The sequence below is a fragment of the Canis lupus genome, chromosome 31 (assembly GCF_011100685.1).
Source record: "Canis lupus familiaris isolate Mischka breed German Shepherd chromosome 31, alternate assembly UU_Cfam_GSD_1.0, whole genome shotgun sequence".
NCBI lineage: Eukaryota > Metazoa > Chordata > Mammalia > Carnivora > Canidae > Canis > Canis lupus.
The window spans coordinates 37,137,221-37,148,935 of NC_049252.1; positions in this window are offsets into that span (position 1 = coordinate 37,137,221).

Sequence of the window (11,715 nt, forward strand, 5' to 3'; positions counted from 1 at the left end):
CCCCACCCCCGCCCCCGCAGCCCGGCCACAGTCCCGTACCCGCCCCCTCCCCGCACCCCTCCCTCCCACCCCACCCCCTTCACAGCCCAGGACCCGCCCCCTCCCCCAACCCCCCGGCCCAACTCCCGCCCCCACAGCCCGGCCGCAGTCCGGGCCCCGCCCCCTCCCCCGCCCCCTCCCCGTCACAGCCCAGGACCCGCCCATCCCCCACCCGCCCCACTCCCCGCCCCCGCAGCCCGGCCGCAGTCCGGGACCCGCCCCCTCCCCGCACCCCTCCCCACTCCCACCCGCCCCCCCACCCCCCTTCACAGTCCGGGACCCGCCCCCTCCCGCACCTCACCCCCCCACCCCCCCACCCCCCACCCCCCACCCCCCTTCACAGCCCAGGACCCGCCCCCTCCCCCAACCCCCAGCCCAACTCCCTGCCCCACAGCCGGCCGCGATCCCAGGCCCGCCCCGCCCGCCACCCCCCTTCACAGCCCCGGACCCGCCCCCTCCCCGCACCCCTCCCCACTCTCCCACCCACCCCCTCACCCCTCGCCCAACTCCCCCCAGGGCTCGCCCCCTGCCCGCACCCCCCCCACTCTCCCACCCGCCTCCTCCCCCCGCCCCCCTCCCAACTCGCCCCCCGCCCCACAGCCTGGCCCCGGGCCCGGGCCCCGCCCCCTCCCCACCCTGCCCCACCCGACGCCCTCACTCCCTGGCCCCGGGCCCGGGCCCCGCGCCCTCTCCCCCGCCCTCACCCCCCGCCCCCACCCCCGCCCCCACTGCCCAACCGCCGACCCCGACCCGGCCCCCACTCCCCTTTGACGCCTCCGCCGCCCGGAGCCCTGTGCCCCCCCACCCCATCCCCCCGTTCCCGGGGCCCCGCCCGCCCCGCCCCTGCGCCCCCCCGGACCCGCGGCCTCCTGGGGTGCGGACGCTGGGTCCCCGCGTCCCGATTCCGTTTCCTGGGCTGAGCGCTCGCTGTGCGGGAGCTGCCGAGCTCACGGCCTGCGCCCCGGAGCGAAGGGCTCGCGAGGCCCGAGGCTGATCCCGCCCGGGGCCCCGCGCCCTCGGTCAGGGGCACCAGCAGGCGCCGGCCCCGTCCCTGCCGTGCAGGTGCGGCCCTTGGGAGCCCCCCCCCGCGTCTGCGCAGCCCGGCCTCGCTCCCCCAGGACTGGGAAGGCCCCGGGGCGCAGGGGACTTGGCCAGAAGAAACCCGTGTTGCACAGGCCTCGCCATCACCCCGGGGCGCGCCCTGGGGCACCCAGCCTTCTCTCCAACGTGTGCTCTCTCCTTTTAAAGAGCCTGCCTCTGGGTCCCTGGTTCCTCCTGGCACCTGCAGGGACTGACGAGCCAAGGCGGTGCCACCAGGTGTGGGCCGAGGTAGCAGCATCAGAGGCTCTGCCCAGCACCTGGCGTTCGACTTGGCCGTCCTCTGCCACGGGCAGGCTTTTGTAGGCTCTGGAAATACGGGGAAACTCAAACAGGGCCCCTGCCCCTGGGATGCTTTTCTTCCAGGGGAGGGAGCTCAGCACCTATCTTTTTCTTTCTTTTTAAGATTTTATTTATTTATTAACAAGAACTAGAGACGCTGGCAGAGGGAGAAGCCGGCTCTCCTAGGGAGCCCCATGCAGGACTCGATCCCAGGACCCGGAGCCAAAGGCAGATGCTCAACCGCTGAGCCACCCAGGCGCCCCAAGATTTTGTAATAAAATCTCCACTCATGAGAATGAATCTGAAGATTGTTAGAGACAAGAATGGGGCCTAGTATTAGATCAGGTGGTCAGGAAGTCTCTCTGTCCCGACAGGTGACAGCCACCTCTTGTTCTCAAGGAGGAATGTTCCAGGCTGGAAACAGCCACCGTGCGAATGCCTGGGGCGGGAACACGCTCAGGCTAGAAGAGCTGAGGAAAGGTCAGGGTGGCCAGAGCAGGGAACGTGGGTGGCCCAGCGGAGGGGGCGGGCCAGGCTCCAGGCTTCAGCCTCCACATTCCAGGCCCGCAGAGGGTTTCCGGCCAGGGGGGTTTACATTATGCTCTGAATTACTCTCTTTTCTGGCATAATTTCTGCCGGTCACTCACGAACAGAATGGGAATTCTCAGATGCTCACCCAGATTCCCAAATATTAAACTTGTACTAACTCCTGGAATCTGTCAATAGGACCTGATTTGGAAATAGGGTCACTGAGTGTATCATCAATGTAAGAGGGGGTCGGGTCCCCCGGGGGGCTCAGCGGTGGAGCGCCTGCCTCCAGCTCAGGCCGTGACCCCGGGGTCCTGGGATCGAGTCCCGCATCCGGCTCCCTGCATGGAGCCTGCTTCTCCCTCTGCCTGTGTCTCTGCCTCCCTCTCTGGGTCTCTCATGAATAAATACATAAACTATTTAAAAACATTAAAAAGTAACTTAGAAAAATCACCTGCCCTACTGTTCAAGGTGCACACCGCGGTCAGCGGGCAGATAAGGAGAATCAGTGTTCAGACTGGCACAGCCAGGCCACCGTGAAGGTCGCACCGTAAGGTCCCTGTCACTTGGAGGAGCCCTGTGCCTGCTTGTAGCCCCGGGGGCACCCAGTGCAGGCGCCTACAGGCCTCAGTGGCCTGGGCCCACTGGTCACTGTTTTGAGGCCCAAATGGCCCTGGATCAGGACTGGACAGGACCCTGTGTCTGTGGTGCCGTGAGCGCCTCCTGTTCCCTGTGCGTTTCCAGCCCACCTGGACTCCCTGCCCCAGTCCTGCAATGACGGGGACACGTCCCCCGTGGGCCTTCATGCGGGCTGAGCTGTGCCCTCCCCGGGTTCCTGAGCAGAGCCGCAGCCCCACAGCCGAGATGGGAACTGTGTGTGTAGGTAGTCATTAATGAGGTGATGGCAAAAATGAGGCCCCCGGGGTGAGTGACCTGTGGCCAGGCTGCTCTGACCTCTGACCTCCACCAGCCCCCTGCCCCCGGGTTTAGCGGGAGTCCCACAAGGTCAGTTTAGAGAACCCCCATCCAATGGCTGTCACCTGATGGAGTGCCGCATGCCACCCGACCCCCCAGCGCAGCCCAAGTCCTTGGCCTGCCTCCCTGCCTTCCGCGAGGCCCCGCCCCCATGCTCCCCACCCCCCCAGCTGTCAGCCCCCAGCTGTCCTCCTGTTTGGGTCCGAGCCCAGACTCTCTCCTTCCACCACACACCTGTCCACGGAGCCTGTGACTCTTGATCCTGGGGGCGTGAGTTCCAGCCCCACGCTGGGAGCGGAGATCACTTGCAACAGAAATTCTTCCTTACCGGTTCACGGTTCACGCAGCCTGGGAGGCACAGCGTCCTTAACAGGAGGGGCCTGGCTCCCTCGACACACACGCGCATTCCTCACACTCGGGAGGCTGCTGGTCCAGCTACGGCGCGGGCCTGCGGAGGGCTCTTGGGAGCACGGGCACTTCAGTCCTCAAACCCGGGGCGGGGGTGGGCGTGGGGGACACGGCCATTCAGCGTTCGCAGACCTGCACCCGGTCTGACCGGTGGCCTAAGACGCAGGAGAGGCAGGGATGTGCACACAGGAGGCAGCGGTGTCCACACGGCCAGGAGCCAGGCCTCCGGAAGAGCCAGCCCTGACCAGGCCCCGACCTCAGACTTCCCCGACTGGGGGAGAACAGGTGTCTGGTGGTGGTGCTGGGCGGGTGTTTCCTGCCGCTGCACCCAGGACCCCCAGGGCTGCAGAAGGCTGTGCAGCTCATGGAGGAGCAGGGGCCCGAGGAAGGTGGGAGTCGTTCTGGGGAGGTGGGATCGGGAGATGGGGGTCTTCTAGGTGCAGGACGCAGAGAGACTGTCCCCACGGGGCAGGGCAGCCTCTGGCCTCTGCCCACCCCAGTTCCAGGGCTCAGAGCCAATCTCTTTGGCCATTTTTTAAATTTTTTATTTTTTAAGATTTTATTTATTCATGAGACACAGAGAGAGGCAGAGACACAGGCAGCGGGAGAAGCAGGCTCCCTGTGGGGAGCTCGATGCAGGACTCGATCCCAGGACCCCGGGGTCACGCCCTGAGCTAAAGGCAGACGCTTAACTTCTGAGCCCCCTGGGCGTTTCCCCCCACCTTTTTTTTATCCTTATGGTATTCATCTCCATAACAGAGATAAATAACCTGTATTTCTCTTCCTTGATTCAGGAAATTCATATGATATCTATTTTATTTTTTGACAATATCTATTTTATTATTTTATTTTATTTTTTTAATTTTTATATATTTATGATAGTCACAGAGAGAGAGAGAGGCAGAGACACAGGCAGAGGGAGAAGCAGGCTCCATGCACCGGGAGCCCGACGTGGGACTTGATCCCGGGTCTCCAGGATCGCGCCCTGGGCCAAAGGCAGGCGCCAAACCGCTCCGCCACCCAGGGATCCCGACAATATCTATTTTAAATAGTAAAAATAAATGCCATGTATTGTCCCAACGACATTTTATTTGTAAGCTGTATTGCTGCAGTTCCCACACTGTACAATCACCCATTTGAAGTGGACCATTGGGTGACTTTCGGTGTATTCACAGAGTCGCACAACTATCACCAGTCACTTTTAGGACATTCTTATCACCACAGCAAGAAGCCCTTATCGGCCACTTGTCCATCTTCTCCGGCAGCTGTTTATTCGGATCCTTTGACCCCTTTTAAACTGGGTCGTCTTCAACAACTGAGTGGCTGTATATATTCTCAATACTGCACCCATGACAGGGTTTGCAGATATTTCCTCCCATTCTGTGGGGTGTCTTTTCACTGTCTCCATGGTGTGTCTTGCACAAAAGTGCTTCGATTCCTCAGTTTTGATAAGCTCCAATTTACGTGTATTTTTCCTGTTGTCACTTGTGCTTTTGGCATCGGATCTAAAAAACCAGTGCCAAATCCAAGTCATGAAAACCGTCCCCAGGTTGTCTTCAAAGTGTTTCAGGATTTTAATTCTTTTTTAAAGAAATATTTTATTTATTTATTCATGAGACACAGAGAGGCAGAGGGAGAATGCTGGCTCCCTGCGGGGAGCCCGACGGGGGACTCGATCCCAGGAGTAAGTTTTGAAATCAGGAAATACAAATCTTCCAACTTGGATTTTTGAGATCTTCTTGGCTATTTAGGATCCTTTAAAATTCCCCATGAGGGCAGCCCAGGTGGTGCAGCGGTTTAGCGCCACCTTCAGCCCAGGGCGTGATCCTGGGGACCCGGTATCGAGTCCTACGTCAGGCTCCCTGCATGGAGCCTGCTTCTCCCTCTGCCTGTGTCTCTGTCTCTCATGAATAAATAAAATCTTTAAAAAATAAAAAATAAATAAAATTCCCCATGAATGTTAGGGTCAGCTTTTCCATTTCTGCAAGAGGGCCGTTAGGGTTGTGGTAGGGACTGCTTCGGATCTGCAGACGGCCGTGGGGGAGTACTGACGTCTTAACACTGGTAAATATTCTGATCTGTGAACACAGGCTGACTTTGTTTATTTGGGTCCTTATTTTTTAAAAAAGATCTTATTTATTCATGAGAGACACATAGAGAGAGAGGCAGAGACACAGGCAGAGGGAGAAGCAGTTTCCCTGAGGGGAGCCCGAAGTGGGACTCGATCCCAGGACCCCGGGGTCATACCCTGAGCTGAAGGCAGATGTTCAACTGCTGAGCCCCCCGGGCACCCATCGTGGGTCTTTAATGTCTTTCGGCGATGTTTTGTAATTTTCAGCGTACAAGTCCTACACTTCCTTAATTAAGTGTATTCCCGGCTGTTACTCCTTTGGATGTGGGGAGTGAGTCTCCTGGTCTGTGAACATGGGATGTCTATTTCTTTTTTTTTTTTTTTAAGATTTTAGTTATTTTTGAAAGAGAGAGAGCACAAGGGTGGGGGCAGAGGGAGAGGAAGAAGCGGACTCCTCTCTGGGCAGGGAGCCCGGTGCAGGACTCGATCCCAGGACCCTGAGATCGTGACCTGAGCTGAAGGCACCCGGGTGCCCCAGGATGTCTATTTCCTTGAGTTCTCTCTTTTTTCTTTCTTTCTTTCTTTCTCTTTCTTTCTTTCTTTCTTTCTTTCTTTCTTTCTTTCTTTCTTTTTCTTTCTTTCTTCTTTCTTTTTCTTTCTTTTTTCTTTCTTTACTTTCTCTTTCTTTTTTTCTTTCTTTTTTCTCTTTTCTTCTTTTTCTTTCTCTTTCCTTTATTTTTTTCCTTTCTTTCTTCCTCCCTTTCTCTCTCTCTGTCTCTCTCTCTCTCTTTCCTTCTTCTTATAAATATGTAGAAAGAGCTCTACTATGAAGGATGAGCTCACGCAGTCGTGGAGGCTGAGCAGTCCCACCGTCTGCCATCTGCAGGCTGAAGTCCCAGGGAAGCCAGCCCCACTGCGGAGGCCAGAGGAGCCCGAGAGCGGATTCTCCACGGCGGGAGAAGGTGGCTGTCCCAGCTCAAGGACAGAGCGGGTCCACCCTCTTTCAACAGTGATTTGTCACGTTCAGCGTGTGAGTCTTAAACTCACAACTTTTTACACTCCCTGCCAGCTCTTGGCTTTGTAAAGCAGGCCTAGGGGGCTGGGCCCCTCTCCCCGTCCTTCCCGGCGTGGCCCACGCACTGCCTCCGGGGACCGCCGCGGTGCTCCCAGCGCCCACTTGCCAGCAGGTGCGCCGCGCTGTTCAGGACCCGCACCCGCGTGAGCAGAGACTCCTACGGCGGCCTGAGGGGGTGCCCGCTGCTTCATCGTCACCTGACCGGGCAGGGCCAGCCTCCGGACCAGGATTCCACCTCCAGCCTCCGCCTGTCCCCGCCACCCGGCCCGCTCCTCCCGCCAGGCAAGCAGCCCAACCTTGGGACGTCAGGCTGAACCACGTCAGACTGCTGATGTGTGACCTTATTCGACCTACAAACAATGGCAATTTCATATGATTTCACTTGTTTAAAACAAAAAAAAAAAAAAAAGAGCTGGGATTTGAAGCAGGTGCCTGAGTGTATTTATCCAGTGGGCGTGGATTTATCCAGCTGCGCGTGAGCCAAGTACACCTGGGCGCTCCTGGCATCTTCTGAGCCAAAGGATGCGGCGTGTGCTGAGATGGGGGCCCCGCTTCGGGGGAGAGCTCCTGTGCTCCAACGGTACGTCCCACGGGGACGGAGGGCAGTTCCCCCCCTGCCCCGGTGCATGACTATGAGTCATCCGTCCTGTGGGGACCCATGGCAAGGCACGGGTACGGGTGTGACGGAGGCTGGGCCGGGCACCTCTCCTGATGGGCTCTGCGGACACGCAGTGGCTCGATTTTCGGGCCTGTCCTGCTGCTCCTAGAACAGCCTGCACGGAAGGCAGCACCCGGTGGGCCTCAGGACTGTCCGGGGGAAACGCTTCCATCACAGGAGCAGTGGTGGCGGGAGAGGCCCTGGAACAGGGATGGTGACTCAGCCTTGGGCGAGCGGTCCCAAGGTCACACCACGGATGCTGTGCTGTTTTGTGTGGTGTGTGCAAGGGCACGCCTCGCCTCGGCACGGAAGAGGTGGTTTTTTTTTTTTTTTTTTTAAAGATTTTATTTATTTATTAGAGGCAGAGAGAGAGAGAGGCAGAGACACAGGCAGAGGGAGAAGCAGGCTCCATGCAGGGAGCCCGACGCAGGACTCGATCCCGGGTCTCCAGGATCAGGCCCTGGGCTGAAGGCGGCGCTAAACCGCTGAGGCCCCGGGCTGCCCGAGGTGGTGGTTTTTTACCTCCAAATGGTGCTGGAGCAACACGATGTGCACACGGAACCGTAGCTAACCCCACGCCACACAGCCTCTGTGAGCCACGGACCCAACGTGAGGAGGGCGAGACCACCCAGCTTATGGCAAAGAGTATCGGCGGGAACCTGGGGGGGAAGATCCCGCAAACGGGGGCCAGAAAACACTGTCCGCAGACCCAAGGCTGATACGCTGGGACCCGATTAAGTTCCAGAGACAGCCCTGAGCGGGGAGAGGCCAGCCTCGGGCCAGAGAAGCACCCGCAGCGCCCATCGACCACGGCCGCCTCTGTGCACCACGTGTCACCAACTCCCGTGACACAGAAGAAAAAGACAGTGTTTCATTTTGTATAAAAACGGGCCAAGCCTGGAACAGGTGCCTCCCGGGAGGCTGAGTGGCTGAGGGGCCACAGCATGAGCCCGCGCCCGCCAGGAGAGCCTCAGTGACCCAAACTGGAGCGGCCTCCCCCGGACTCAACCGCTGTGCCCCCCAGACCTGAGCTGCCCCCCCGCCCCCCGCTGCCCCGGCCACCCCGCCGGGCCTTGGTCTATTGTCCACACGCCTGAGGCGCGACCTCAAACACATCAATCAGATCGCTCCCCCCGTGCAAACCCGTCCTTGGGCCCCCGGGCCCTGCGGGATGTCCCCCCACTCCCTCCGGCGCGGTGTGCCCTCAACGGGCTGTGCCAGCTGCTGCCGCCCGCCTCCGTGGGCGCTCCCCCCGGCTCCCCCACCCCAGCACCGTCCTGAGCGGGGCCTGCGGAGCCAGCCAGCGGCCCTCCCTGAGCCTGTGGCCGCCCACACTCCGGCCCGGCGGGGACTGCCCCCTGCCGGTCCCCAGCAAGGACCACAGCTCCCGGGGTGGACACGCGGTGAGTGGGAAGGGAGCCGAGGCGTCAGGGGTGCCCATAGGGATCCGGGTGCACCCAGCAGAGACTCCTCCGCCTGCCCCGCCCCGCCCGGGGGCGTCCTCCTGCGCCTCCCGCTCTTGCAGCCACGGCGGCCCTGCGCCGCTCCCCCGCTCCCCCGCTCCCTTCTCTCGGGCTGCAGACGGCAAGTCCGCTGTGTCCAAGCCACACTGAGCGCTGAGAAGCAGCCTGGCCAGAGCAAGGCAAGTCAGACGTAACGGTTCCGTTTCTGGAAAACTTAAAACCTGGGGACATAGGGCAGCCCGGGGGGCTCAGTGGTTTGGCGCCACCTTCAGCCCAGGGTGTGACCCCGGGGTCCCGGGATCGAGTCCCACATCGGGCTCCCCGCCACCGCATGGAGCCTGCTTCTCCCTCTGCCTGTGTCTCTGCCTCTCTCTGGGTCTCTCATGAATAAATAAATAAAATCTTAAAAAAAAAAAAAAAACCCTAGGACACTGTCGTGTTTAAGGAAGTTTAAGGAAGCGGGTTTAAGGAGCTGGTGACAACCGAGGGACCGCAGCTGCTGAGTGGCTTCCTCTGGGAAGAGAAGAGCCCTGTGGGGAGGCTAGACACACCACGTAAGCAAACAGGTACCTGATAGCGTGTCATTCACCTTGGAACCCCAAGGACAAATCCCACTTCACGGTGGCATATTGATTTTGATTTTTTTAAGATTTTATTTATTCATTAATGAGAGACACAGAGAAAAGAGAGAGAGAGAGAGGCAGAGACACAGGCAGCGTTGGCAGCGTCGTGCAACCACGTGCCCTGGGACAGCGGTCAATCACCAAGGCGGTTTCCTCAATTCTCGAAAGGTGGTGTGTGACCCGGGACACAGCCCGATCCCACGAGGTCCCCCCACCGCTGCCATGTCCGGGCTGCCCCAAAGCCCCGCACCTGTTCGGACCGGCGAGGAGGGGCTGGACCTCCGTGACCCTCCGTGACCCAGACTGCCTCCCACTTCCAGTCCCCAGAGTGTCTCATCTCCACGTCTCCCCGGGGGGCTCGGCGCTCGATCCCAGGGGCTTGTCTGCAGCCGCCGGTCCCCGAGCCCCCTCTCCATCGACGCCCACTTCTCAGAGCCCTGGTCTCGCCCCGAGGCGCAGCTGAGGAGCCTAAGTGCCAATTGGGCCTCTCCTCGAGCCGGCCCACTCGGTGCCCCCTACGGGCGGTTCCGGCCGAGCCTGGGGCACCCACACCGTGGGGAGGCCCAGCCGAGGACCCGGGGCACCCTCTCCTGCCGCTGCCGCATGGCGGAGTCCACAGGCCGGAGCTGCACACCGAAAGCTCCCAAGCTCACACGTCTGGGGCTTCCTGACGGTCTCGACGTCTCTGCGTGTTTGGGAATTTCCATAATAAAAAATTAAAATGCTGTTTCTTTCATGAAATGATGGTGAAATTTGACAAGAGCATTTGAAACGGTCTCACTTGGCAAATCACAAGTGAAGACTCCCACGCGGATCAGGGCCGTGTCTTTGGGAAAAGCCCCGTGTCTGGGCAGTGCTGGGCTACAGGTGCGCCCCCTGCGATGGCCCCCCAAGTTACCCCATGCCCCCTGGGACGGCCCCGAGTCACCCTGCACCCCTGGGACGGCCTGTCTGTTCCAGAAGCGAACGTGTGGTTCTATCCTGTTCGTGCAGTGAATCAAGACTTTACTTTTTAGGAATCATTTGCAGTTGTATCCCCTTTCGGTAAATGAGGAACCCTGAACATCACGAATGGTGACGAGGTAATTAACCACTTAGTGTAGACGCTGCAATCACGTCACCCATCTTTCTCTAATAGGAGCTCATTCAAAAGTGAATTTTGAGCAATTTGCAGGCATAGGTGACCCCGTTCCCCCGTAAGAAACCTTTTAGGAGTGTTGCCTACTACACACACAGCGAGCTGGTGAGTTAGGGCCCCGTGTCGAGGGCACGCAAAACACGGGCTTCAAGTTAGCGAGAGAACCAACCGCCGGGCGGCCTGCGTGAGAGCACAGCTCGCCTGCGGCTCCTGCTCTCCGTGTGGTTCCAGTCTGAACACCTGGCACGATACTCATTTTTTAAAAATATATACTTATTTTTAATTTATTTATTCACGAGAGACAGAGAGGTAGAGACGCAGGCAGAGGGAGAAGCAGGCTCCATGCAGGGAGCCCGATGCGGGACTCGATCCCGGGACCCCGGGCCACGCCCTGGGCTGAAGGCAAGCGCTCCACCGCTGAGCCCCCGGGCGCCCCTCGGCACGATTTCAGGACAAGAAACCTCTTAGCGTTCTCCTGGGCCTAGACTCCTTACAAATCACCATGACTTCAGGGGCGTTCTTTCCCTTCCCACAGAAATCCCCACGGGCCCGGGGTGTGTGTGGGCGCCGCCACGGTCGCCGGTAGACACCGGGACACTGTGCTGGGAAGCGGAGGCCAGACGCCCCCAGGGCCTCCCACCCGAGGCGCAGGATTCCCGGGTTATGTTACGTCAGTGGTGATGTTTAAAGGCACTTGTGGTGGGATTTCTGTGTGTTTTAACAACTTTTACAGGAAAGGGGGGATTCTAACCTTGGTTAAGAAATACAAAATAGCGGCGCCTACTGGGTTCCAGTCCCAAGTTGTCTGATTACCAGCTACACAAAACCTCGGCGAACTTGCTTGTCCTTGGGGCGCCTGGGGGCTCAGCCAGTGAAGCGTCCGCCTCCGGCTCAGGTCATGATCCCAGAGTCCTGGGATCGAGTCCCGCATCGGGCTCCTGCTCAGCGGGGAGCCGGCTTCTCCTTCTGCCCTCCCCTCCTCCTGCGCGCTAATAAAATCAACAAATAAAAAAATCAAAATGTTTGCCACATTCCCTCCATTTACATATAGTGGAAATTACCCAATCATCTCTACAACTCTGACCAAACTTGGGCAGATAAACCTTAAGTCCTACTGCTGACGCTCGGGAGTGTGCAGAAAGGTGACGCAAACATAGCTTCCTAGACCAACTGAGAACTGCTGCCAATTCATCCCAAATCATCTGCCCATAACCACAGATACAGAACTGGTTTTGACACAGACTGAACTTGAACAGAACGTTGCCATTAGAACTTTAAAAAATTTCATCACATAAAATTAGATGTTCATAAAACAAAACCAACCCCCCCCCTTCGCCAGGTAAGTAGGATTTTCTCC